Below are 23,306 nucleotides of genomic sequence, written 5' to 3' on the forward strand. Positions count from 1 at the left end.
CTTTCTGATCAGTCCCTTGGCTTTCTCCTCTTAGCTTCCATGTTACTCCTCTTTTCTAGTTTTCTTCTTTTTGCTTTTTTTTCCTTCTTTGCTGACTCTTTTCCTTCTGACCCACTCCAGGATTTACTCTTACCCGATTTTCAGTTCTCCCAGTGGGACTGATTTTTATAAGTTAGTATGCAAAAACAGGGCTTCCCTAGTAGCTCAGATGATAAAGCATCTGCCTACAATGCAAGAGACCCAGGTTCAATCCCTGGGTCGGGAAGATCCCCTGGAGAAGGAAATGGCAACCCACTCCAGTATCCTTGCCTGGAAAATCCCATGGACGCAAGAGCCTGGTGGGCTGTATAGTCCATGGGGTCACAAAGAGTCGGACACGACTGAGCGACTAACACACACACAGGCAAAAACATACACTGAAATAAAGATTAAAACAATGAATATCTATGTAACTGTCATCCAACTCAAGAGCTGAAACATTGCTTCCTCAGTTAACTATACCTTTGTTGCCTTTTCCAGTAGTCTCCACCACCACCATCCCTTCTCCGGGGGGAATGTGGTAGTTTTGTGCTAGTTGTTCCACTAATGGCCTCAGACCTAGTGTCTTTTTTGGTAGTCCCCTCCCACTCTGACTTTGGGGTTAGCCCCTTACTTGCTTTGCCCATTACCCTTTGGTCTCTTCTCCTTCCTCCCTTCCTTCAATTCACTCTGCTACAGCTATTCAAGTTGGTGTCAGGAGGGCATTTGGGCTTGCTCTTCCCTGTGCCTAAAACATTCTTGCCCAAATACTTGCATAGTACTGAGTTAGCCAGAAAGTTTGTTCAGGTTTTTCTGTATGATGTTACAACCCAAATGAACTTTTTGGCCAACCCAATGGTATAGCTAGCTCCCTCACCCTTTGCTCTAGTCACCTTCTCAGCCAGGGCTTTCTTGTTCACCCTAAAATGTCAAATTTCTTTATTGGACTCGCTAACCCTCTCCCTTGCATTATTTTTCTCCATAGCAATGATCACTATCCTATGTATTATTGTAAATGACTTATTAATGGCTCCTGCACCTCTCCCCTAGAATGTAAGCTTCTCAGCCTAGGTACTCTTTTTTTTTTTTAAATAGTCTGTTATCCTCAGCAGAGCACACTTTAGGTGTGGTAGGGGAGGGAAAATAATTTTCTCTCTGCTTTTCTGAGTTGTTGGTTCAAGTCCTTATAAAATAAAAGAGTGGCAAGAGAAAAACAAATTTATTAACATGTATCCTTCACATGTACACAGGAGCTACCCAGGGAAAAGGCTTAGAATGCCAACCTAAATACCATTTTCCAGTAAAGACAAAAGAGAAAAGATGTTGGGGGGGGCGGGGGGCGCGAGGGGAGGGTGGAGACCACTTATGGAGGTGACTAGGGGAAGAAAAACAAGTTTAAAAGTCTGTTATACAGTTTAAGCCAGTGTCTTCTCCATTGATGAGTCACTAGTGATGTATTAGAGTTGTCCTCTGCTAGGTACAGAGTGGGAGACACTTATAAATGGCCATTTCCTTCATAAATGTACGTTTCCCTTACGAAAGGTTAACTTCTAGTTTGTTTTCAGGGCTTCTGTGTCTCTTTCTCAGAATAATTCTTATGCCAAAGAAGCATACTTTGGGGTGGCATATTGTACTACCCTCCAGCATTTAGGAGTAATCTGAGGAAGAACCAATCTCCAGTTTATAAATAATGAGCAAAGACTGAGAAATTAGGCAACCTGTCCGAGATCACTGAGGCAGCATTTAGCAAACCTGGGATTCCAATCCAGATCTCCCTCCCAGACACCTTACTGTATTTTCTCTTTTTTTTCTCTCCCCCCCTTTTTTTTTTCCCAGTCGTGGCTGCACTTTGTGCCATAGATGGCATCCAGAATACAGAGGCAGCTGCTGTCTCCAACATTCCTGAAATGGGAATCACAGAGAACTGGATTCCATTTATGACTCGACCACTGATAACGAGACACTGGCTAACTTTTTAACTCCTGGAACTCAGGCTCAGCTGTAAAACCGCTTTCTCTTTCAACCACTCTCGTTAAGGTCCTTTAACTCAAGAACTTTTAGAATCCTAAGATCCGGGTGAAGCGGTGGGATTCATGAGCTTCTCAGGCAGCCTCATTTCCTGCGGTCTGGTACCATCCACGGGCCCAAACACTGCTCTCCGAGCGTCTTGGCAGCCGTCGCCTCCCATTCCAAGCCAAGAACGGGAGGGGCCGTGTCAGAGGGGCCGCATCATCCTCCGCCTACTCCTAGAAAAAGACAATGAAACACCGGCTTTTCCGCCGGCTCCCAAAAGCTCCAGATCAGCGCCCGAGGATCAGGGTAGAAGCCGTCTCCTTTCCCTCGCCTTTAGGCTTTGCGGCTGCAGGAATCCACGCCATCTCCACCCAGGGCGGAATCCTGCCAGCGCCGAGGCCCCGGAAGTGACGTGCGTGCGTGCGTGGCGTGCGTTCGCGGCGCTGGAGGCGGGGCTGCGAGAGGGAGGGCCGGCGTGAGGGCGGGTTGTGGACAAGTACCGGCCACCTCCTCTAGCGACGCGCGGAGAGCGGCTGACCTGACGCCGGTGGAGCCGCAGGCGAGGTACGGGGCAGACGGGTTGGGGGCGAGGGCGGCACGGTTCTTGGCTCGGGGCGGCGTGGCGGCGGCGCCGTCCCGGCGGGGGGGGTTGCTGGGTCATTGGTCCGGGCTGTCCACCCTGCTGGGGCCATCTCGCTCCGGTATCTCCTGCTGCCCTCCGTCTCAGCCCCGGGGCTGGCGGCGCGGCCCTGGCCGGTCCCAGGTAGTCGTCCTTCATCCTCTGCCGTACTCGGACTGCCGGTTTCGGGAGCTCGTCGCCAAGTTCTCTGCGGCCCTGCCCAACTTCGACGGCAGACCGACGCGCGTCTAGTTTCCTGGCCGCCTTCTGCCACCGTCCCCGCCTCGCGGGATGGCTGCCCCCCGGCCGGGTCCCTCCTCACTGTCCAGTCGCTGGAGTGCCGAGGGACACCTCTGGTGGCGGCCGGGTGGGTCATGCCCTGGGCCCCTGGGGGACCCCGTCGCAGCCCGGCCTCGCAGGGGCGCCAGGTACTTGGGGGACCCACGTCGGTGTTGGGGAGGGAAAGGTCCCGGAGCTGGGAGAATGCTTCCAGCGCGGGGACTGAAGACTGGTCCTAACTTTGGCCCGGTGGTTGAGGGCGAAGTTGTGGCCTGGGCTTTTAGGAACAGAAGTCCCTGCTTCCGAACTGTCTGGGAGGAGATGCCCATCACGGAAGTTTAGTTGGCGGGGGGGAGAGAGTAGGTCAGAGCCTGCTGGTGATGTCTCAGCGCCAGTGACCAAGCCCTGTGGTTGGGAAATGTGTCAGTGGGCGCCGGGCCTCGTTTTGCCCTGAGATTGATTAGGTGTCAGGAACATTTGTCAGGATGAGCTTACAGCATCACCTGGGAAGTAGTTTTTTGGATCTGGGGAGTTTTGTGTTTTGTGTGTAAAAATAGTTGTACCTTTTTTTTTCTGTAATCTAAAACGGCAGAGCAAACCCAAAAAAGTCTATAAAAGTTACTAATTAAAATAGTTGTACCAAGAAAGCTTTCCAGAGATGCCCTTAGATTTTATTTGATTTAATCCATTTAATGGTAAATAACGATAATTTTAAGAGTTACTGGTTCTTAGGTAGAAGATTAGGAAGTGTTCAGGATTTGAATTTTTATTGACCTCCCAAGCACTCATTTTCTTCTCTCTGTAGAAGTTAGCTACTTTAAGAGAGGGGGACTGCGAAGATACAGTGTGGTGAGCAGCGTGAGCTAAGAGTAGGGGTGGAGTGGGGTGGGGAACCACACCCCAGGTGCCCCAAGGGACTGCAGGGTGTGGAGGGAGGTACCTGGGAATATTTCCGGAAATGTCCTGAAGAATGAGTAATATTCAGACTGACAAGGAGGGGTGAGAATTTTAGGGGTAGTGGGAATGTGGGGGTGGGGCAGCTAAAGGAGGAAAGGAGAGTAACTCCCCAGGAGGTGATTTTTAATTTTTTAATTTTTTTGGAGGTGGTTTTTTAAAAGGGAGAAAATGCCCAGGAGAGAGGGGCAGAGATGCAGGGCCTTTTCCTGGGCCCAGGAGTTTCCTGGGCCTTTTCTCTGACGGTGACAGAACCAGGGAAGGATTTTGAGGCAGTTTATTTGCCTGGTTAACATGCAGTTTTTATGTCGGTCTTAACAGGCTGATCAGGAGCGTGCTTGATTCTGTGCTAGCTTGTGTTTTGAGTGTTTGAATTGAATTGTCTGTTCGTTTACTAATTGTTTGAGTGTGTCTGACCTTGCTTATTAGTAAACTTCTATAAACAGGAATTCTGCTTTTATCTCTTTGCATCTCAATCCAAGTCAGGCATTCACCGAGTGTTCCAGGAGGACTTGATATCATGGATTTCTGATGTTGATTTTCAGTGAAAAAAATTAATCGGTACTTATTTAGATAGCTACAAATGGAAGAACTAAGAGCTTGTTTTTACTTAACTTTTGTCAGTCTTTGGGTAGAAGCAGAATTTCTGTCTTGACAATGCAAGTTTCACTTTTGGCACATGTGCTTATGTTGGTTGCAAAGTAGACATCTCCAGCAGAGATGATCCATGCCTAAAATATTGGAGATGTCTGTGTAACATACTTGTCTGTTTTGTGACATAGAATAGAGATGCTATTAAGTGGCTTCTTAACCCAGCACTGACCCTAAAAAAGTTTCACAACAGAGGCCAGGCATTTTGAAAGTCATATTAAATGTTCATTTTTGTCCTAAAGAATTGTGGAAACATTATGTATATTGTTTGTTTGACTGAAATGTCTTGAAATAATCTAGACTGTTGTTGAGTAAACATTTAGGAAAAACAATAATAGTTGACTCATCTTTTCCCCACGTACTATTATGTAGCTCTTCTTTTGTCTGTTTGTTGTTTGAATAAAGCTTCTAACATGCCTTAAGAAAATGCTGTACTTGATGATGCTGCTTTCAAGTTACCCTGTGAGATTCCTGTTGTTGATGAAGTTACTGTCGGTGGGATAGGAAGCGTAATTTTTATTATGTAGTGAAACATTTTTTTACATCTCTGGTAGCATAGCTCACTTGTTTATGGTCACTAGGTGGGTGAAGGACTATAATTATAATCAATTAATTAGATAAATTTATAATTAGAAGTTATAATCAGAATGTTAAGTATGAGTGCATGATAGAGTAAAATTTTACCCATTAAGAGTCTTAAGCTTTTTGTTTTCTTCAAGTGACAGCAATGAGATTTCTGAAATCCCAGAAGCAGGAATGTAGCAAGAGCATTTAGGGCTCTAAATTCCATGCTGTTTCACAGTACAGAATGGTTGGCAGCATTCCCTGTGCTAGGCAGAGGGCAGCCCGGAAGGAGCCGGATAGAAATTTTATAAATAATTTTTGAAGCTAGTTGGTTCAGTTCTCATTCGGAGTCAGTATGCAAATACACCTGCATTTGTGGTGATTTCATCTGTATTTTAAAAATGACTTTTGGGGGATTTTTACAGGGGATATATTTGCAAATTTCTTTGTGCACCCCAGTTAAAAATACATAATGAAAGTGTCTTATTTTGATAGTTCCTCTGTCATTAGACTTTCCTAATTTTAAATATAGCGTTGGTTACAACACTTGCTTTTGTTCTTTGGGAGCTCAAGAAAGATAATGCCTCTAGAAATTGAGCTCATAAATGTTTATTAATGGAAGAAAATATCTTCTGTGCTCTACTGTTTTTTTTTTTAAAGTGGAGCATAATATGACCCCGCAATCCCACTCCTGGGCATACACACTGAGGAAACCAGATCTGAAAGAGACACATTCACCCCAATGTTCATCGCAGCACTGTTTATAATAGCCAGGACATGGAAGCAACCTAGATGCCCATCAGCAGACAAATGGATAAGGAAACTTTGGTACATATACACAATGGAATATTGCTCAGCCATTTAAAAGAATTCATTTGAATCAGTTCTAATGAGATGGATGAAACTGGAGCCTATTATACAGAGTGAAGTAAGCCAGAAAGATAAAGACCAATACAGTATACTAACCCATATATATGGACTTTAGAAAGATGGTAACGATAACCCTATATGCAAAACAGAAAAAGAGACTCAGATGTATAGAACAGACTTTTGGACTCTATGGGAGAAGGCAAGGGTGGGATGTTCAGAGAGAACAGCACTGAAACAAGTATACTATCAAGGGTGAAGCAGATCACCAGCCCAGGTTGGATGCATGAGACAAGTGCTCGGGGCTGGTGCACTGGGAAGACCCAGAGGGGTGGGATGGAGAGGGAGGCGGGAGGGGGGATCTGGATGGGGAACACATGTAAATCCATGGCTGATTCATGTCAGTGTATGGCAAAAACCACTACAATATTGTAAAGTAATTAGCCTCCAACTAATAAAAATAAATGAAAAAAAAAATCATTTCCCTTAAGAGAGTTCTTAGAACCATTAAAAAAATAAATAAAATAAAGTGGGGCATATCATTTGTTTATATCACACCTTGTTCCCGAAAGGATTCATAATGACTTACAAAAATATGTACAACTAACTGTTGGAAACAGAAGAAGGTAATGAGTTCAGGACTGTGGGAGAAAAATGAAGGTGGGAACAGAATTGAGATCTGTACACAAAGTCCTTGGACTGCAGTCTTAAGCATTTGTTGGAGTGAAGTCGCTCAGTCATGTCCGCCTCTTTGTGACCCCATGGACTGTAGCCTACCAGGCTCCTCCGTCCATGGGATTTTCCAGGCAAGAGGACTGGAGTGGGGTGCCATTGCCTTGTTAGAGGGCCCCAAATTTGACTGCCTTTTAGTAGCCAGTTCAGAAAGAAATGTAATCAGTTACATGGTTCACTGACCATAAGATAAGACCCAACTTCTGCTTTGGATCCCCAAAGATTCCTTGTTCTGAGAAACTCCTCAACTACATCCTTAAGTAGCATGCATTTCAGAGGGCTGTGTTTTGTTTTTTAGTAAAATTCCTCGTTGGTTCATTGTGTAGGTTAATGACATAAGATCAAAACATAATTCAATAAAAACAGTTCTGGTGCTGGCAAAAAAAAAAATGTGGATTAAGCATTAAGCTCCCGAGACTGATGTAATTTAAGGATCTGTTTTACATTATCTAGGTGTGTAAATGGGGATGATACAGTTTTCAGGTTACCTTTTGTAAGTGTTTTGTTTCTCCGTGGAGCTTTTTTTATTAATTTATTAGCAGGGAGGTTTGGGTTTGTGCTTCCTGACAAGTTCTTTGAGTACATTTATTTTTTTGTTGTTGGTTAATCACAGAGCCATATTTTTATCAGGTGTGCTTTATCATGGAGGGTATGAAAATGGAGGAGACTGCCAAGGATAAACATTTAAATAAAAGTTACCTTGCCTCCACATGTAGATAAACTGAGGAAAAACCAAGACTCATTACTGGAAGTAGGTTTAGGGTGTTAGCTTCAACGCAGAGAGCATTGGCTTGTAAAGTCCAGGCATATAATTTATATTTAAGAAGGGACGAATCCACTTGGCTCATCCTAGGTGTAGTGTCCAGTAAATTAATATATCTGCCTTTTCCCCAAGCTAAAAAGTTGACCTTTTAAGTAATTAGTTCAAACTTATCAAGTGCTAGCATGAGCCAGGCATGTGCTAATAATAAGCTCTTTACATGCATTGTCACAGTGTTGTCCTACTCCTTTATTCCTTTTCTTCAAAGAAAAATATAAAGAAATGTGGTTCAGAGCAGTAACTTGTTCCAGGTCATACAAAAAGTGATGGAGATTTGAATTTAGGTAAAATTTAACTTCAGTAATCTGACAGACTCAGTGGTCCACACCAATGACTTTCTACTATAAAACGTAAGGTGGGCTAGTCTAGGCCCACAGGTGGGGCTACACGATACACTCAATAGAGGTAAACACATTGGCAAGTATTATAACCCATCCTTGCAAAAGGGCTTTGAACCATTCTGAACTTTCCATCCAGAAAATGAGCTGAGAGCTACAAGTTCAGGGCATTTGGCCATAGTCTGTACAGCTGGGAAAAAATATGCCTTCTAGGCATCTGGCAGGATTAGAGAAATGGGAATATTATTTTATGCATTTGTGTATATCTAAAATGCTTATACTTTTTTTTTGTTGTTATAAATTTGTCTCTTGAGAGCAGGAAAACCACGATGATATAGTTGTAAAGATAGTGTGCCATTCTGGAAGAGAGGTCTATATTTATATTTTAGAGCAAAACTTTAGCTGGTGATCCCACTGCTATAATTTAGGACAAATTTAGGTTATACTTTTATAGTGATACTGTGAGGTGTATGCGTTATTAATCTCATTTTGTGTTTTATTCGGAAGTGTATTGCATTTTAGAGTTGTACAGATAAGTAAACCATTATTTTTTGTGAGTTTTCATATGAGACTATTCCAGTTTAATTTCACATGATTTTATTTTGAAGTATTGTAATATAGTTCCTCCAGGATATTGTAAATTGTGACCTAGCCTACAGAACTAAAGAGTAGAGAACATCCTTATTCATCCTTATTAGTAAACAATGGGTGGAACTATCCTTGTCTAAATATAGTTATGTAACATGGTGTTTCCTTAATTGCATTTCCATAGTGCTTTTGTCATTGTAGTTAAATAGGTTCCTGAAAAATTAGTTGGGCTAGTCACCTAAGTTTTGAATAGGATATTATAAGAAGAATACAAAAATTGTGAAAACAACAACAAAAAAAGTAGGCTGATGAAACAGTGTCCAAAACCCATTATAATTAATGTCTTAAGAAGTAATATGCTTGGCTTTTACCTAGTGAATTAGATTACTTTTTTATTTATAGAAATAAATTAGCCTTTGTGGTTGGGACAGTAGTGTGATAAGTGTGTAGATTTCATTTGTCTGGAGTTTCAAATGTTGTATAGTTGTGAATGGACACATTTTAAATGTCATTTATAAGCAATAATCAGGGGGCAAAGTATTTTCATACCATATGCTAGCTGCTGATACCTTTACAGAACATCATGTGATGTTTACAGGACATCTGCTCCAGGAAATAGAATGTCTGATGAGAGACAATATTGAAATTCAATATTTAAGTCCCTTGAATGTCCACTGTATGGAGACACCACTTTCTCCCAAAGCCTACTTTCATTTTATTTTTTAAAAATTTTATTTATTTATTTATTTATGGCTGTGCTGGGTCTTCATTGCTGCAAGTGGGCATTCTGGAGTTGTGGAGGGTGGGGGCTACTCTAGTTGTGGGCTTGGGCTTCCTTGCCGGGGCTGCTTCTGTTGCAGAGCGCAGGCTAGAGGCACTTGGGCTTCAGTAGTTGTGGGGCATAGGCTTTACTGCCCTGCGGCACATGGGATCTTCCCGGACCAGGAGTCAAATCCGTGTCCCTTGTGTTGGCAGGCGGGATTCTTAACTGCTGGACCACCAGGGAAGCCCCTTTATCTTATCTCTTATTGACATAGAGTTGATTTACAGTCTTGTGTTAGTTTCAAGTGTACAGCAAAGTGAATCAGTTTTCAGTTTCCTTTCCCATGTAGGCCATTACAGAGTACTGCGTAGAGTCCCCTGTGCTATGAGTAGGTCCTTACTAGTTACGCTTCATGATATGTGTGTACGTCGGTCCCAGTCTCCCAGTTCATCCCTCTCCTCTTCCCCTCTGCTCACAGTAAGTTTGTTTTCTACATCTGTGATTATTTCTGTTTTGTAAATAAGTTCATTTCAGGAGCTTACTTTTGTTCTTACATGTGCTTGAGGACAGATTGCAGGCACATTTTGTTGCTGATGTTACCCGTGAGAGGTTGTAGGCTGTTTCCCTGAAGAATTATTTTTACCTTTTCAGTACATTGCCTTTTCAGTGTGTGTGTGTGTGTGTGTGTGTGTGTGTGTGGTCTTCAACTGTCTACCTGATATTTTGTGATTTTAAAGTTTTAATATTTTGTGTAAGCATTTCAGAACTCACCGTAAGGTACATATGTGGGTTTTATTGTATTGCAAAGAAGACTGGTATTTAAACTCCATGTTACTTTGTAGTTCTGTCCTTTGAGCTGTCATAGGTTTACTTAACAAAATTGGTTTCAGCCAGTGTGTTCTTCTTAGCTCCCAGTGATGGCTAATTTCTAACCACTTGGCTCACATTAGAATTTTCTTTAAAAAAAGAAAAAGAATTTTCTTGGTGAATTGACACTGTTATCCTGAAATCATTAGTAGTGCTTTTTGCCTTAATGTCTGCTTTGATACCAGTATAGCTTTCTTTGCTTTCTCTTGATGAATGTTGCATGCTGTATCTTTTTTCCATCCTTATATGTTCCAACCTTCTTTGTCCTAGAAAAGCATCATGAAGTTAGACTTAGTTTTTTATTTCTTTAGTCTGACTGTTTTAGTCTTTGAATTAGAATCATTAGTCTATTAGTGTAATTGTTACTATATTTGGAAATTTTCATTCTTTCCTCTTAGTATTACTTCTGCCCTGTTTCCTGTCTCCTCTCCTTTTGGAACTCTAGTTACACACCTGGTAGACTTTTTCACAGTGTCCCCCAACCTGCTCCTTTTTCTTTTTTTTTGGCCATACCATGTGGCGTGGAGGATCTTTGTTCCCCCACCAGGGATTGAACCCATGTCCCCTGCAGTGTAAGTGTGGAGTCTTAACCACTGGACCACCAGGGAAGTCCTTGATCTGCACTTAAATCTACCCTTTGAATTCTTAGTTTTAGTTAATATACTTTTCAGATCTAGAATTTCAACTTGATTCTTACAGATTCCAGTTCTCAGTTGAAATTCTTCATCTTTTTATATGTTCTTTCCTCTTTCTTCCCCTGTTATTTAAAATAGGAAATTTAAATAGCCATCGTTATTTAAAAGTCTTCCCGTTAACTTCAATGTCTAGATTATGTGAATCTGTTTCTGTTCTTTCCTTTTGGTTTTCAGTTATAGGAATGCTGAGCATTATGAATAAAATGAAGTTCCAGATGCTGCTGCTCTTTTTCAGAGAGGAAATCACTCCTCCTCTTTGCTAGTCGGGTAGAGTAGGGGCTCATTACCTAATCCTGTTAGGGACTGAGTTAGTAGTTGAGGTTGTGTTGGCGGTTTGGTACGGCAGGGCTTCTCTCTAGTTTGTCTTTAATGCTGTTTGCCTTTAACGCTAGCAAGTAGCCAGCCATCCAGGGCTTCCAACTGATACTCATAAATTCACAGGGATCCCTCCTCCTGGTAGCTTCTCTGCTCTGATCTTTGCTGAGAGCAGTGAGATTGTTGAAAACTCTACTCTTGATTTTCAGAGGCTTTTAGTTTTGTTTTGAAGCCCTCTTTGTGCAACGGCAGAATTTGGTAAATGTCTTCAGGAGAAGGCCAGCCTTTTGTCAGGCCCGGTTCTTCGACTCTCCTCTCTCACTGGGATCTTGACCTGTGGAGTCTTGTTTTTCATCTCTTCCAAAAGCTCTCATGGTTCCTCCGCAGAAGGAAAGTCTTGATTCTCAGCTTTTTTGCCCCAATCAGCAGTACGTCATTTGGATTCTCTACAGTTCCTCTCTTTTTCCAGAATCTAGAGCCTTCTAGTCTTGGTTGTTTCAGCTGCTTTCTGATGCATTTAAACATTGGTTTTTAAAATGTTGCTGACTTTCCTAATTCTCAGTAGCAGTGTTGGTCTGCCACAAGCTACTTTGTCATATTCAGAAAAGAGAGTTTCCCGTGAGGAATGAAGTTATAAGAAGAAATTAATCTTTTTATAATTGTGGTGCTTGCTTTATAGCCAGTCTCTGTCCATGGAATTCTCCAGGCAAGAATACTGGAGCAGGTAGCCATTCCTTTCTCCAGGGGATCCTCCCAACCCAGAGATCAAACCTGTGTCTCCCACATTGCAGGCAGATTCTTTATTGTCTGAGCCATCAGGGAAAGTTACTTTAATTTAGAGCAGTGGTTCTCAAGGAGCTCCTAGCCACATCACCTGGAAACTTAAGAATGCAAATTCTCAGGCCCTCCCTACCCCCAGACCACCTGAATCCATGTTGTAACAAGTCTTCCAAGTGATACTTACGCATGCTAAAATATGAGAACCACTGCCTTATAAATTAATTGTTTGGCTGTTTAAGTTTCTGCTACCTCCTACAGTTGAACGCTAGAGAGTATACAGGGGTGTTAAAACCAAAATTGAGTAAATGAAGATATAATTGGCATTATCAAATGATTCATGAATCAGGCCGCATCTCGTCGGCAAAGAGATACTTTGAGAGGTTACACAACATGGAAGGCTTCTGTGGTAAGGAGGGGGGACAGGAAAGGAAGTCGTCATTAGCACGGAAAAATGAAAGGTCATGGGAGGAAAGTAAAAGCTCAGGTGACCCTAGCTTCTCATTGGTTGAGCTACAGCATTTTCTTTTGGCTAGGCCTGTTGCTGGGAAAGAAGGAAGTCTTTCTCTTGCTGACGTAATAAAGTAGTGCACTTCCTGTTTGGGAGTGCAAGGTACATCTCTTCCTGTTGCAGTCAGTAACTGACGTCTTTCCGGCAGGGTAATTGATGCTTCCTGTCTGAGGTAATTGATGAGGATGATGAGGGTAGTAGTAGCACGTGAGAGCTCACTTTACAGGCCTTCCTGATACCCATTTCAGTTGAGATTTCCTTTTTATGTGTTTTAATTTTTCACAAGGGACAAAAGGGAAAGAAAACTCTCCAAGCAGGTACTTTGTGAGTCTTGTGAATGTCATTGAGTAAATCTAGAAGGTACCTACTGAGCACTCACTCTTCCTGGTGCTGTGTTGTCTGCACACATGGAAGGACAGGTTAGCAAGGAATTGTAACAGAGCGTGAGTGTTGTGATAGCTGTAGCTATGAGATGCTCTAGGGGGACTTCTCTGGTTGAGAATCTGGCTTGCGGTGCTGGGGACATGGGTTTGACCCTTGGTCAGGGAACTAAGACCCCACGTGCTGCCGCAGAACAGCGGAGCTAGTGCCCTGCAACAGAAGCGTCCTTGTGCCACAGCAGAATAGCCTGCGGTGAAGGCCCCATGTGCCGCACCTGAAACCTGACACAGTCAGATTAATAAGTAAATAAATCTTTACAAAAATGCTATAGGAGCCAGAGAGATGAAATTACTCTGTCAGTGGGGAAAGGGGAGTCAGACATTATTTGAAATAGGGTGGGATTTGAAGGCAGATGAATAGAAGGGTATTCTAGACTTGTTCGTGAATAGGATGACTATGTACCTTATTATTGAAAACAGGTCACTTTTGAGAACCAAAGGGATGCTTTTATGCCAGGACTGTTCTCATTAACTGGGATGTATGATCAGCCTATTTGTAAAGAGGAAGTGATGCTGTGGATCCACAGGTCTGTATCAACTAGTGAAAGACTCATTTCTTTCAATTATTTCTGGAATTCACAAGTGTTCTAATTGGTTTACAGGACTGCTGTAACAAATCACCACAAATCAGGTGCTTAAAACAACATAAATTAATTTTTTTTTTGTAGTTCTGTAGTCTAGACGTCTAAAAGCAAGGGCCATGCTCTCTCCGAAGGCTGTAGGGAAGATGGTTGCTGCAGGCCTTGAAGTTTACTATGTTCTTCCAATCTCTGCCTCTGTGGCCATGTGGCCTCTGCGTGTTTCTGTCTCTCCCAGGACCTTCTATAAGGATACCAGTCATTGGATTTAGGGCCCACTCTAATCCAGTCCCATCACTTCATGGCAAATAGATGGGGAAACAGTGGAAACGGTGACAGACTTTATTTTTGGGGACTCCAAAATCACTGCGGATGGTAATTGCAGCCATGAAATTAAAAGACACTTGCTCCTTGGAAGGAAAGTTATGACCAACCTAGACAGCATATTAAAGAGCAGAGACATTACTTTTCCAGCAAAGGTCCGTCTAGTCAAGGCTATGGTTTTTCCAGCAGTCATGTTTGGATGTGAGAGTTAGTTGGTCTATAAAGAAAGCTGAGCACCGAAGAATTGATACTTTTGAACTGTGGTGTTGGAGAAGACTCTTGAGAGTTCCTTGGACTGCAAGGAGATCTAACCAGTCCATCCTAAGGGAGATCAGTCCTGGATGTTCATTGGAGGGACTGATGCTGAAGCCGAAACTCCAATACTTTGGCTACCTGATGTGAAGAGCTGACTCATTTGAGAAGACCTTGATGCTGGGAAAGATTGAGGGCAGGAGGAGAAGGGGACGACAGAGAATGAGATGGTTGGATGGCATCACTGACACAATGGACATGGGTTTGGGTGGACTCTGGGAGTTGGTGATGGACAGGGAGGCCTGGCATGCTCCGGTTCTTGGGGTTGCAAAGAGTCAGAACTGACTGAGTGACTGAACTGAACTGAACTAATACAGTATGACTTCATGTTAATTACATCTGCAAAGTCATTGTTTCCAAATCTAGTCGCATTCACATTATTGGGGTCCAGCCTATCTTTTGGGAGGTCATAGTTCAACCCACAGCAGGTGGAATGGTTTTAGCAGCTTTTGAAAGTTTCTACAGTTTAATTTATTGTTACACAACAATGCATTTTTCTCACAAGCTTAGAATATAATACAAATATTTATTTGATTGAGCCCTGTAACAAGGCTGAATAAATACATTTCATTCCAGGCAGTTGTTTTTTGTACTTATCTCATAGATACATGTATGTCTAGCCCAGTGATAGCAACTGGCAAAGCATGAAATGGCTGCAGCAAAGCTAAAACTAAGATATAACTTTGCAAAACCAAAACCCTTTAATCACTGAAGCCACCTTTATGTATTGTGGTTTGCTGTTACTTTGTGTTATTGACCAGTTGAGAGATGGCTGTTTCTGTGGAAGAAGGGATAGAGCCTGTTAGAAGTAGACTTGAGCAACCCGGTTATTTTGCGTGTAATTTTGAGTTACTGGCCTCGGGAATGGCACACTCAGATTGGAGTGAAAACTTCACTTCACTGACGAGGGTGTGACAATACAACAGAAGGCTGTCGCCTGGGGTTCGTTCCTGAAGAAAGCTGCTCTGCTGGCTCTGCTCATTCCAGCAACAGAAACTGCAGGTTATGCTCCATGGGGTTGATGATTGTTTGAAATTATTTGGTCACACTGTTGTTTGGATACTTTGTCTAGTTTTATTTAACATTGGAACTCTGCCACTAATTCTCTGTGTGACATTGACATTCATTTTGGAGGCAATGTATTTCATTTCATTTTCAATGTATTTCAATGTATACTATGAAAGTATACAGTCTTTGTATACTTTGTGTACTATGAAAGTGAGTGAAACATGTATACAGTCTTTGATTAAAGTTAGAGTATCTTCATAACATGTAAAGTCAAGGACTAAAAGATGACATAAAAAGAGCACCTGTTAAAAGAGAAAATGAGCAAAGAACAGGAACAGTTTCTTTTTTTTTTTTTTAGGAACAGTTTAATTCTTCAGAGAAAGCATGCTAATGACCAATAAGTATCTATAAAGATGGTTAATTTAAGGACATATGTGTTAAAACAAAAAAATGCTTCTCCTTTTTTGCCTTTCAGATTGGCAACAATTAAAGACTAATAATGCAGTTTTTATGAGTTTTTGTCAAAGTAGATCATTGTAGGTGGGAATGTAAATAGGTATGACCTTTTTGTAAGACCAGTTTGGGGATATAAATCAAACTTTACAAGGCATACACCTTTTGACATTCCATGTCTGTTCCTAGGAAGCTGTTTCCATTTTGCAAATGGTCTGCTCAAATCCTTAGATTTATAAATTTTATTAATATAATTCCTAAATATGATAAAATACTCTCTTGTCCTCTTTACTTGAAATAGTCCTCCCGGTCTCTTATTTGCCTTTGTATTTTGGTTCTAAGATGGGGCCTTTTAAAAACTAGGTAGATGTTTCAGTTTAGTTATTCAAATCTGTTTCCTTTCTGATTTATCCTGCAGCTTGTAAGCTTAGATAGCCCTCAACGTCATTAGAAGTTTATAAATACTTAATTTTAGTTCTTTCTATTTTTTCACTTGTCTTTAAAGAACTTTAACACTTTACGTTACCTGTAGTTAACTTTGGGGGGTAAGTAGATTGCTGACCAGTAATTCCAACATTGTTTATTGAACATTCTTCCCTTCTCCTTCCTCTAATTATTATATTAGAAGCACAGAATATATTAAAATTATTATATTATATTATATTAGCAGTAAATTATTTTATGTATTAGCAATTAATTTGGGGGTCAACTGTAGTGACTTGCTAGTTCTCTTGCTAAGTTCACATATTTTAACTAGTTTGCAGAAAATTAAAGTTCAGTAAATTGAATTAATTTAGAATATTTTTTAAAATTCTTGCTTATGTATTATTGCTGATAAAACGTGGAATTTTTTTTTTTTACTGTGTTGTTTGGTATGTAGAATCTTAGTTCCCTGGCTAGGATTTGTCACTCACCCCGTGCAGTGGACAGTGGAAACGTGGAGTCCTAACTGCTGGACCACCAGGGAAGTCCCCAAATATGGAATAATTTTGTCAAGTTCAAAAGAGTCTTTTGGAATTTTATTGTTATTTATCGGAAACTTAAAAATTTGGAAACGTTTGCTCATTTATAAAATATTTAATTTTCTCATACTATGTCTTGGTATGTCTTGCCAACTGCTTAAGCCTTCTTTATATCTCAGTATTTTTATGCAGATGAATAATTATTTTTATTATATATATATCTATATATATCTATATATATTTTTTTTTTTAACCAAGCCGTACAGCATGCAGGATGTTAGTTCCTCAATCAGGGATTGACTCCCCACCCCCCTCTGCTACCCCCGCACATACAGTGAAAGTACAGAGTCTTAACCAGGGAAAGTCCCTAATTTTCTTATTAAAATAGTTCCTAGATGTTTTTACATTTTGATACTATTGGGAATGAGATCTCTTTTTGTATTTTCTAATTTATAGTTAGGTTATTATAAGAGTTTCATAGATTTCATGTACACATATGTAGCTTTTTCATGTAAATAAAAATTCTTTTATGAAATTTAGTAATTTTAAAATTAACTCCTCAATGTTCATAGTGTTTTAATTTCTTCTTTCAGGGCTTCTAGGTATATAGTCACATTTTCTAGACAGTAAGTGCTATGAGGACTGAAACATTATTTTTACTTATATTTGTATCCTAAGTGCCTGTCATGTAGTATAAATCGGTATATAAATACTTGTTGAATAAATAAACGAGGTCATGATGAGTAGAGAAAGCGCTATGAGGACATAGTGACTGTCTGGGAGTAATGTTTTCTTTATTTTCTATGGGTGTATGTATCTCAGGTTTTTTAGAGTAACCATCTTTTACTTCTATAACTAGAAAAAAAAATTTAAGGGAAAAAGCTTAACTTTAAATTCTGTTTCTTACCTGAGGTTCAAGGGTAATTTATTGCTTTAGTAGAGTTGACTGGATGTTTTCTGTAAATCCCAGTTGTATTGCCCAGAGGAATAATCTGTGAGGACATGACATTGAACCTAAGAAAAGGAAGCAGGCCTCTCACAAGGAAGATAGTGGGAAGCTACTCAGATCTAGAGTATTTTTTGGTTTGGTTTTACGAAATGAACCTGGTTTGCATGCAGAGCCTTAAGGAAGAACAGACACAACTCTGTAGACTTTGCATACCTCTGACCCTTTTCAGGGTGCCTCAGTCCAGATTGAATCCTAGCCCTGCGGCAGGACTCACAGCAGTCTCGGCTGTCTCAGCAGTAGGTCTCATTCTTACTCCATCCTCCCTGCTATGAGTAGCCCAGTTGAATTATGCGTTTTCTTTGCCCAGGTTGCTCAGTAAAAGTCTCCTTGTTGGTGTGCAGAGCTCGAGCAGGAACTGGGTGTGGTCCCCCCTGACCTCCCTCCTGGGTGCAGTACTGATGGTCGCTCACCTCTGGGTTGTGGCCCATCTGGCGAGGGATAGGTCTTTCTGCCCAGGAAAAACAGAATTGAGTCTCAGAATTGATCCCCTGTGTTTCTCCATAGCTGAAGAGGGTATGGTGTCTCTGTAGCTCTGATATCTAACTTGGGTGTGCTGACCGTACCTTCTTTGCCCACCAGAACAGCTTTGTTACTGCTACATAACCTTCGGATCATGGGATGTACTTTCTTTTTGGTGTCTCACTTGCTTGCTTTGTTTTTCATACTTAGGAACAGAAGTGATCTGAGTGCTATATGTACAACTGTCTGAAACACATTGGTTCAATCATGTTGTTGTTCAGTCGCCCAGTCGTGTCCGACTCTTTGTGACCCCACGGACTGCAGCATGCCAGGCTTCCCTGTTCAGTCATAGGTGTTTTTATTTAATAGATTTTAAGTGGAATTTTTTTTAAAGATTTTAATTTGAAATTACAGATTAGCAGGAAGTTGCAGAAATTACCTGGAGAGGTCCTGTATTCTTTTCACCTAGTTTGCCCCAATTGTTGTGTCTTACAAGGCTAGCTGTAGTACAGTTGTAGTAAGTTGACATGTTTCAATGTGTATTATAGTTCTGTGCCATTTTATCACACATGTAGATTCCTGTAACCACCACCATAGTCAAGATACTGAACTATTACCACTAACAGCTCCCTTATGCTACCCCTTTGTAATCACATCGTGTATGGGTAGACCCCAGGACTGCTCCCCAGGTCTTGTAATTCACAGAAGGACTTGAAGAACTCCTGTATTGCTGGTTGTTTTATTACAGTGAAAGGATGATGAAGGAACCAGGATCGATGAAGGAAAACAGTGCATTGAGCAGAATTTGGAGGATACCAGACATGAGCTTCCAAAAGTCATCTACCAGTGGAGTTGACAGAATGTTTTTAATCCCTCAGCAGTAAACTCTAGGGCCAGGTGTGAAATTATCTGTTGGGAAAGTTTGTTTAAGACTAAGATTCCAGGGTTTTTATCGGACGCTGGTCACATAGGCACAGGCACCTTTATGACTGACCCCCAGAAGGAAAGCAGTATTCACCATACCTCGTATAGTACAAACCATACTGTGCACAGAGTCTGCACAGACTGTTTAGACAGGTTGGTACAATGTGGATCAAGGCTACAGCATACAGAACACCCTTATCAGTTAGTCTGTAAGGGCACTCTTAAGACCTCAGTTCCCAGGAGCTGGCCAAGAGTCAGCCGCACAAGCAGCCCCTTCTGAAAATGAGAACGTGCATGATTTGAGCAACTCAGGCTTGCTTGTTAACTCTTCTTGCATACCTTTCCTTACCCTCCCTTGTTAGAAATAGGATGTGGAGAAATAATTGTGGGCCCAGGGTGGAGGTGAGGCTTGGGTTGGTTGGGGTAGGTACTACTTTAGAAAGAGTGAAAGCTGAGACTTAACTGATGAGAGGGAGCTTATGAACAGAGTCACAGCTTCTAGGAATTAGAACACACTTGCAAAGGTCCCCAGAAGAGAGAACTTGAAAGGAGTCCTATATTAGCTTTCTGTTGTTGCCATAATGAATTACCACAAACTCAGCAGCTTAAAACAGCACCCAAAGTTCTGTAAGTCAGAACTCCTAGCCAGCTCAGCTGGTGCTCTGTGAAGGCTCTCAGGAGATCAAAGTTAAGATGTCATATGATCTGGGCTTTTCTCTGGAGGTTATGGGGAGAATCTGCCTCTAGGCATACTCAAATGTTGGTAGAATTGAGTTCAATAAAGTTTTATGACTGAGTTTGTCATTTCCTTGATGGTTGTCAGCCAGGGGTCATTCTCAGCTTCTAGAAGCCACCCACGTTTCTTACATTTTTCTCTACCTTCAAAGCCAACAAGGGTTCTTTGACTCTCTTTGACTTCTCTGTCCTCCTTTTTTGCTTTATATTTTAAAAACAATTCTCTTGAAATAGAGTTCACATACCATAGGATTCACCCATTTAAAGAGCACAATTCAAAAGCAGCCTTGACCACACCAACTTTAGAACATTTTCATCACCTCAGAAAGAAACTCCATGCCCTTTAGCTATCTCCTTATTTCATTCTCTCTCTCTCTCCCCCCCTGAGTTCTAAAGCTACCATTATTCTGCTTTCTCCCTGTTCTGAACATTCATACAAATGGGATCATATAATGTGTTGTCTTTTTATGACTGGCTTCTTTCAGTTAGCAAATGTTTTCATGGTTAGTCCTGTTGTGGCATGTATCAGTACTTAATTCCTCTTTATGACTGAATAATATTGATACTTTTATTGTGTGAATATATTACATTTTGTCGATTTATCATTTGGTGAACATTTGGGTTGTTTTCAACATCATTAGGCTATTATGGGAATTGCTGATATAAACATTCATTTACACGTTTTTATGTGGACATAGGTTTTCATTTCTCTTGGGCATATACCTTGGAGTGGAATTGCTCAGTAACTCTAATTAAAATCATTTGAGAAACTGTCAGATGGTTTCCAAAAGCAGGTGCACCATTTTACATTCCCATCAGCAGTGTGTGAATGTTTCAGTTTCTCCACATGTTTTTCAACATTTGTTATTATCTCACTTTTTAATACTAGCCATCTAATTGGTGTGAAGTGGTTTTTCATTTTCCTAATGACTAATGATGTCAGAAGTCATTTAATGTGCTTGTTGACCACTGGTATATCTTCCTTGGAGAAGTGTCTTCAGATCTTTTACCCATTTTGATAACTGGAATATTTATCTTTTAAAATATTGAGTTGTAGCAGTTCCTTATATATTCTGGATACACGTTCTTTATCAAATTCATGATTAGCAAATATTTTCTCCGATTCTGTGGGTTGTCTTTTCACTCTCTTGATGGGGTTCTTGGAACCATTTAGTTCTCATGAGGTACAATTTGTCTATCTTTTCTTTTGTTTATGCTTTTGGTGTCATCTAAGAATCTTTGGCAAATTTAAAATCATGAAATTTGACCTGTCCTTTTTCCCAAGAGTTTTTATAGTTTTAGTTTTTGCATTTAGTTCTTTTTAAAAAATATATTTATTCATTTATTTCTTTATTTTGGCTGTACTGGTTCTTAATTGTGGCACGTGGGATCTTCAGTCTCTGTTGCAGCTTGTGGGATCTTTAGTTACACATGCCAACTCTTATTTGTGGCACATGGGATCTAATTCCCTGGCTGAGGATTGAACCTGGGCCCCCTGCATTGGGAGCACAGAGTCTCAGCTACTGGACCACCAAGGTAGTCCCTGCATTTAGCTCTTTGATCAATTTTTAATTTCTGTGTATGGTATAAGGCAAAGGTGTGACCTCATTCTGTATGTGTGGTGTTTCAGCATCATTTGTTGAAGACTCTTCCATTTGATAGTTGTGACCATAGTTTGGTGGGTTTATTTCTGAACTCACAGTTCTATCCCATTGATCCACATGTCTGTCCTTGTACCAGTTCCATGCTGTTTTGATTATCATGGATTTGTAGTAAGTTTTTAAATTGGTAATGTAAATCCTCCTACATTGTTTTTCATGATTGTTTCAACTCTTCTGGGTTCCTGTTCTCTTCTGCATTTGGGGTTCATGTGCTTATATTAGGTCTGCCTGGAAAATCAGGATAATCTCTATTTTAAGGTCAACTGATTAGTAATCTTAATTATCTGGAAATTTTTTTTTTTTTTTTTTTTTTTTGGCCACCTGAGGTAGCATAATCACAGGTTCACAACAGAGTGAATGTCATGGGGGCACAGGACCTATGAGGCTTAGATTTGTGAAAAGGTAGAGAATGGTAGGAACAGAAGTTGGATAGAGGGGTAGGATTAGAAGTTTCAGAAATATTAATTTGTCCAAAGTCACATTGCAGAGCTGAGATTTGAGTGCATGTTTGACCGATCTCCATGTTCTCATGTATACATCAAGCTGGTCTTCATAGACTCATAGCTGTTATTGTTGTTTTCATGTTAACCTGTTGAGCCCTTAGTGTATGTGAAGTAGTCTTCCCAGCTACGTTTTTTGAGCTCTAGCATAGTACTTGGGCAAGTCTTTGGGTGCAAATAGGCTGTACTGGAGTTGGCAAAAGGAAAAAGCAGTCAGGGATCAAGGGGCGTGTTTCAGAATCTGAAGGCAGTCAAGCAGGCAGACCTTAGCAAAGGGTTGGAACTGAGAAATGGAAACCCCTCAGGACCTGAAGAGAGTTTTTCTTCTACCGCTTCTCTCTGCTTCTTGTTGCGCGTTTACTTCAGTCTGCAGACTGATTATCCTGTTACTCAGACTGCTTGTTGGAAGGTGGTCCTGCCTCACCTTCTCCATCATTCAAAAGAACAATCCAGACTCAGTCTCATTTCCAGAACTTCATTTTGGGTCATGTATCCACGTCTGGTTCAGTCAGCTGTGACCCTGAAGCTGGGGGGAGGGGGACTGCACGTATACAAACATGGCAACCTGTAGATTTAGAGATTTACATTTGGAGAACACTTCCCCAAGGAAAGGGAAGTTGCTGACACATATGTTAGGTAGCCTCCCTAAAATATGTTCATTTTAGTAACACAGCTGTGCTATCGTCTTTGTAGTATAAAAATTTTTAAACTTACTGAATCAATACAAGGAAAAAAGTAGATATTTCTTTTTGCCTACTCCTCTTGAAATTGAAGAAGGACCACAGGCTGATGATGGTGAGTTTAGCTCAGACTCTCAAAATAGTTTGATGGAATTCAGGACATGGTACAAGTTTAGGCTTTTGTGATGTCCCTGCCACTTACTACCTTTTTGGTGGAGCAGACTATAGCTTCACAGTCTCAGTGTCTTTATCTGTATTATAATAGAAGAAAGTAGATGGTCTTTAAAGTTTCTCAATTTAACATTCTAGACTCTTGACTTTGTTAACATTCTTTCTAGCTCAGCCTCATTTATTAAAAGATAAGTATGATAAAATCTAAATCCTGTCTGTCCTTGGTGGTGGTGACGGTTTAGTCGCCAAGTCATGTCTGACTCTTGGGACCCTATGGACTATAGCCTGCCAGGCTCTCCTGTCCATGAGATTTCCCAGGCAAGAACACTGGAGTGGGTTGCCATTTCCTTCTCCAGGGTGTCTTCCCAACCCAGGGATCTAACCTGCATTTCTGTGGCTCATTGCTTTGGCACATGGCTTCTTTACCACTGAGCTGCCTGGGAAGCCAGGAAAAAAAAGTATAGATTTATGTAAACACCTCCATAATACATCTCAGTACAGTTCTATTACCTCTAAAAAAGTTTCTTGTGCTGTTCATTTATAGACTGCCGCCCTAACATCAGTTTCTAACACACTGATTATACAGTACATAAAATTTTAAAACTGGCTTCATTCACTCAGCATAAAGCATTTGGGAATTCATCCCAAGTTGTTCGGTATGGCATCACTTACTTTTTTTTTCTAAGTAGCATTCCATTGCATGGATGTACCACACAGTT

General features: G+C 41.0%; 1 protein-coding gene across 6 annotated transcripts in view; it reads left to right on the top strand.

Moving 5' to 3' along the window:
* The window catches only part of RABGEF1 (RAB guanine nucleotide exchange factor 1), a 58,759-nt gene that overhangs the window by 6,860 nt on the left and 28,593 nt on the right, over positions 1-23,306 (top strand). For 2 of the 6 annotated variants that reach the window (XM_020874029.2, XM_020874037.2), the window contains exon 1: positions 271-2,595. The gene's annotated coding sequence lies outside the window, so the exon portion shown is untranslated. Of the gene's footprint in view, positions 1-270; positions 2,596-2,975; positions 3,079-23,306 lie in introns of those variants that run through there. The other 4 variants (XM_070461268.1, XM_070461269.1, XM_070461270.1 and 1 more) reach the window with 3 other exon arrangements.

This window comes from Odocoileus virginianus, chromosome 33 (assembly GCF_023699985.2).
Source record: "Odocoileus virginianus isolate 20LAN1187 ecotype Illinois chromosome 33, Ovbor_1.2, whole genome shotgun sequence".
Classification (NCBI taxonomy): domain Eukaryota; kingdom Metazoa; phylum Chordata; class Mammalia; order Artiodactyla; family Cervidae; genus Odocoileus; species Odocoileus virginianus.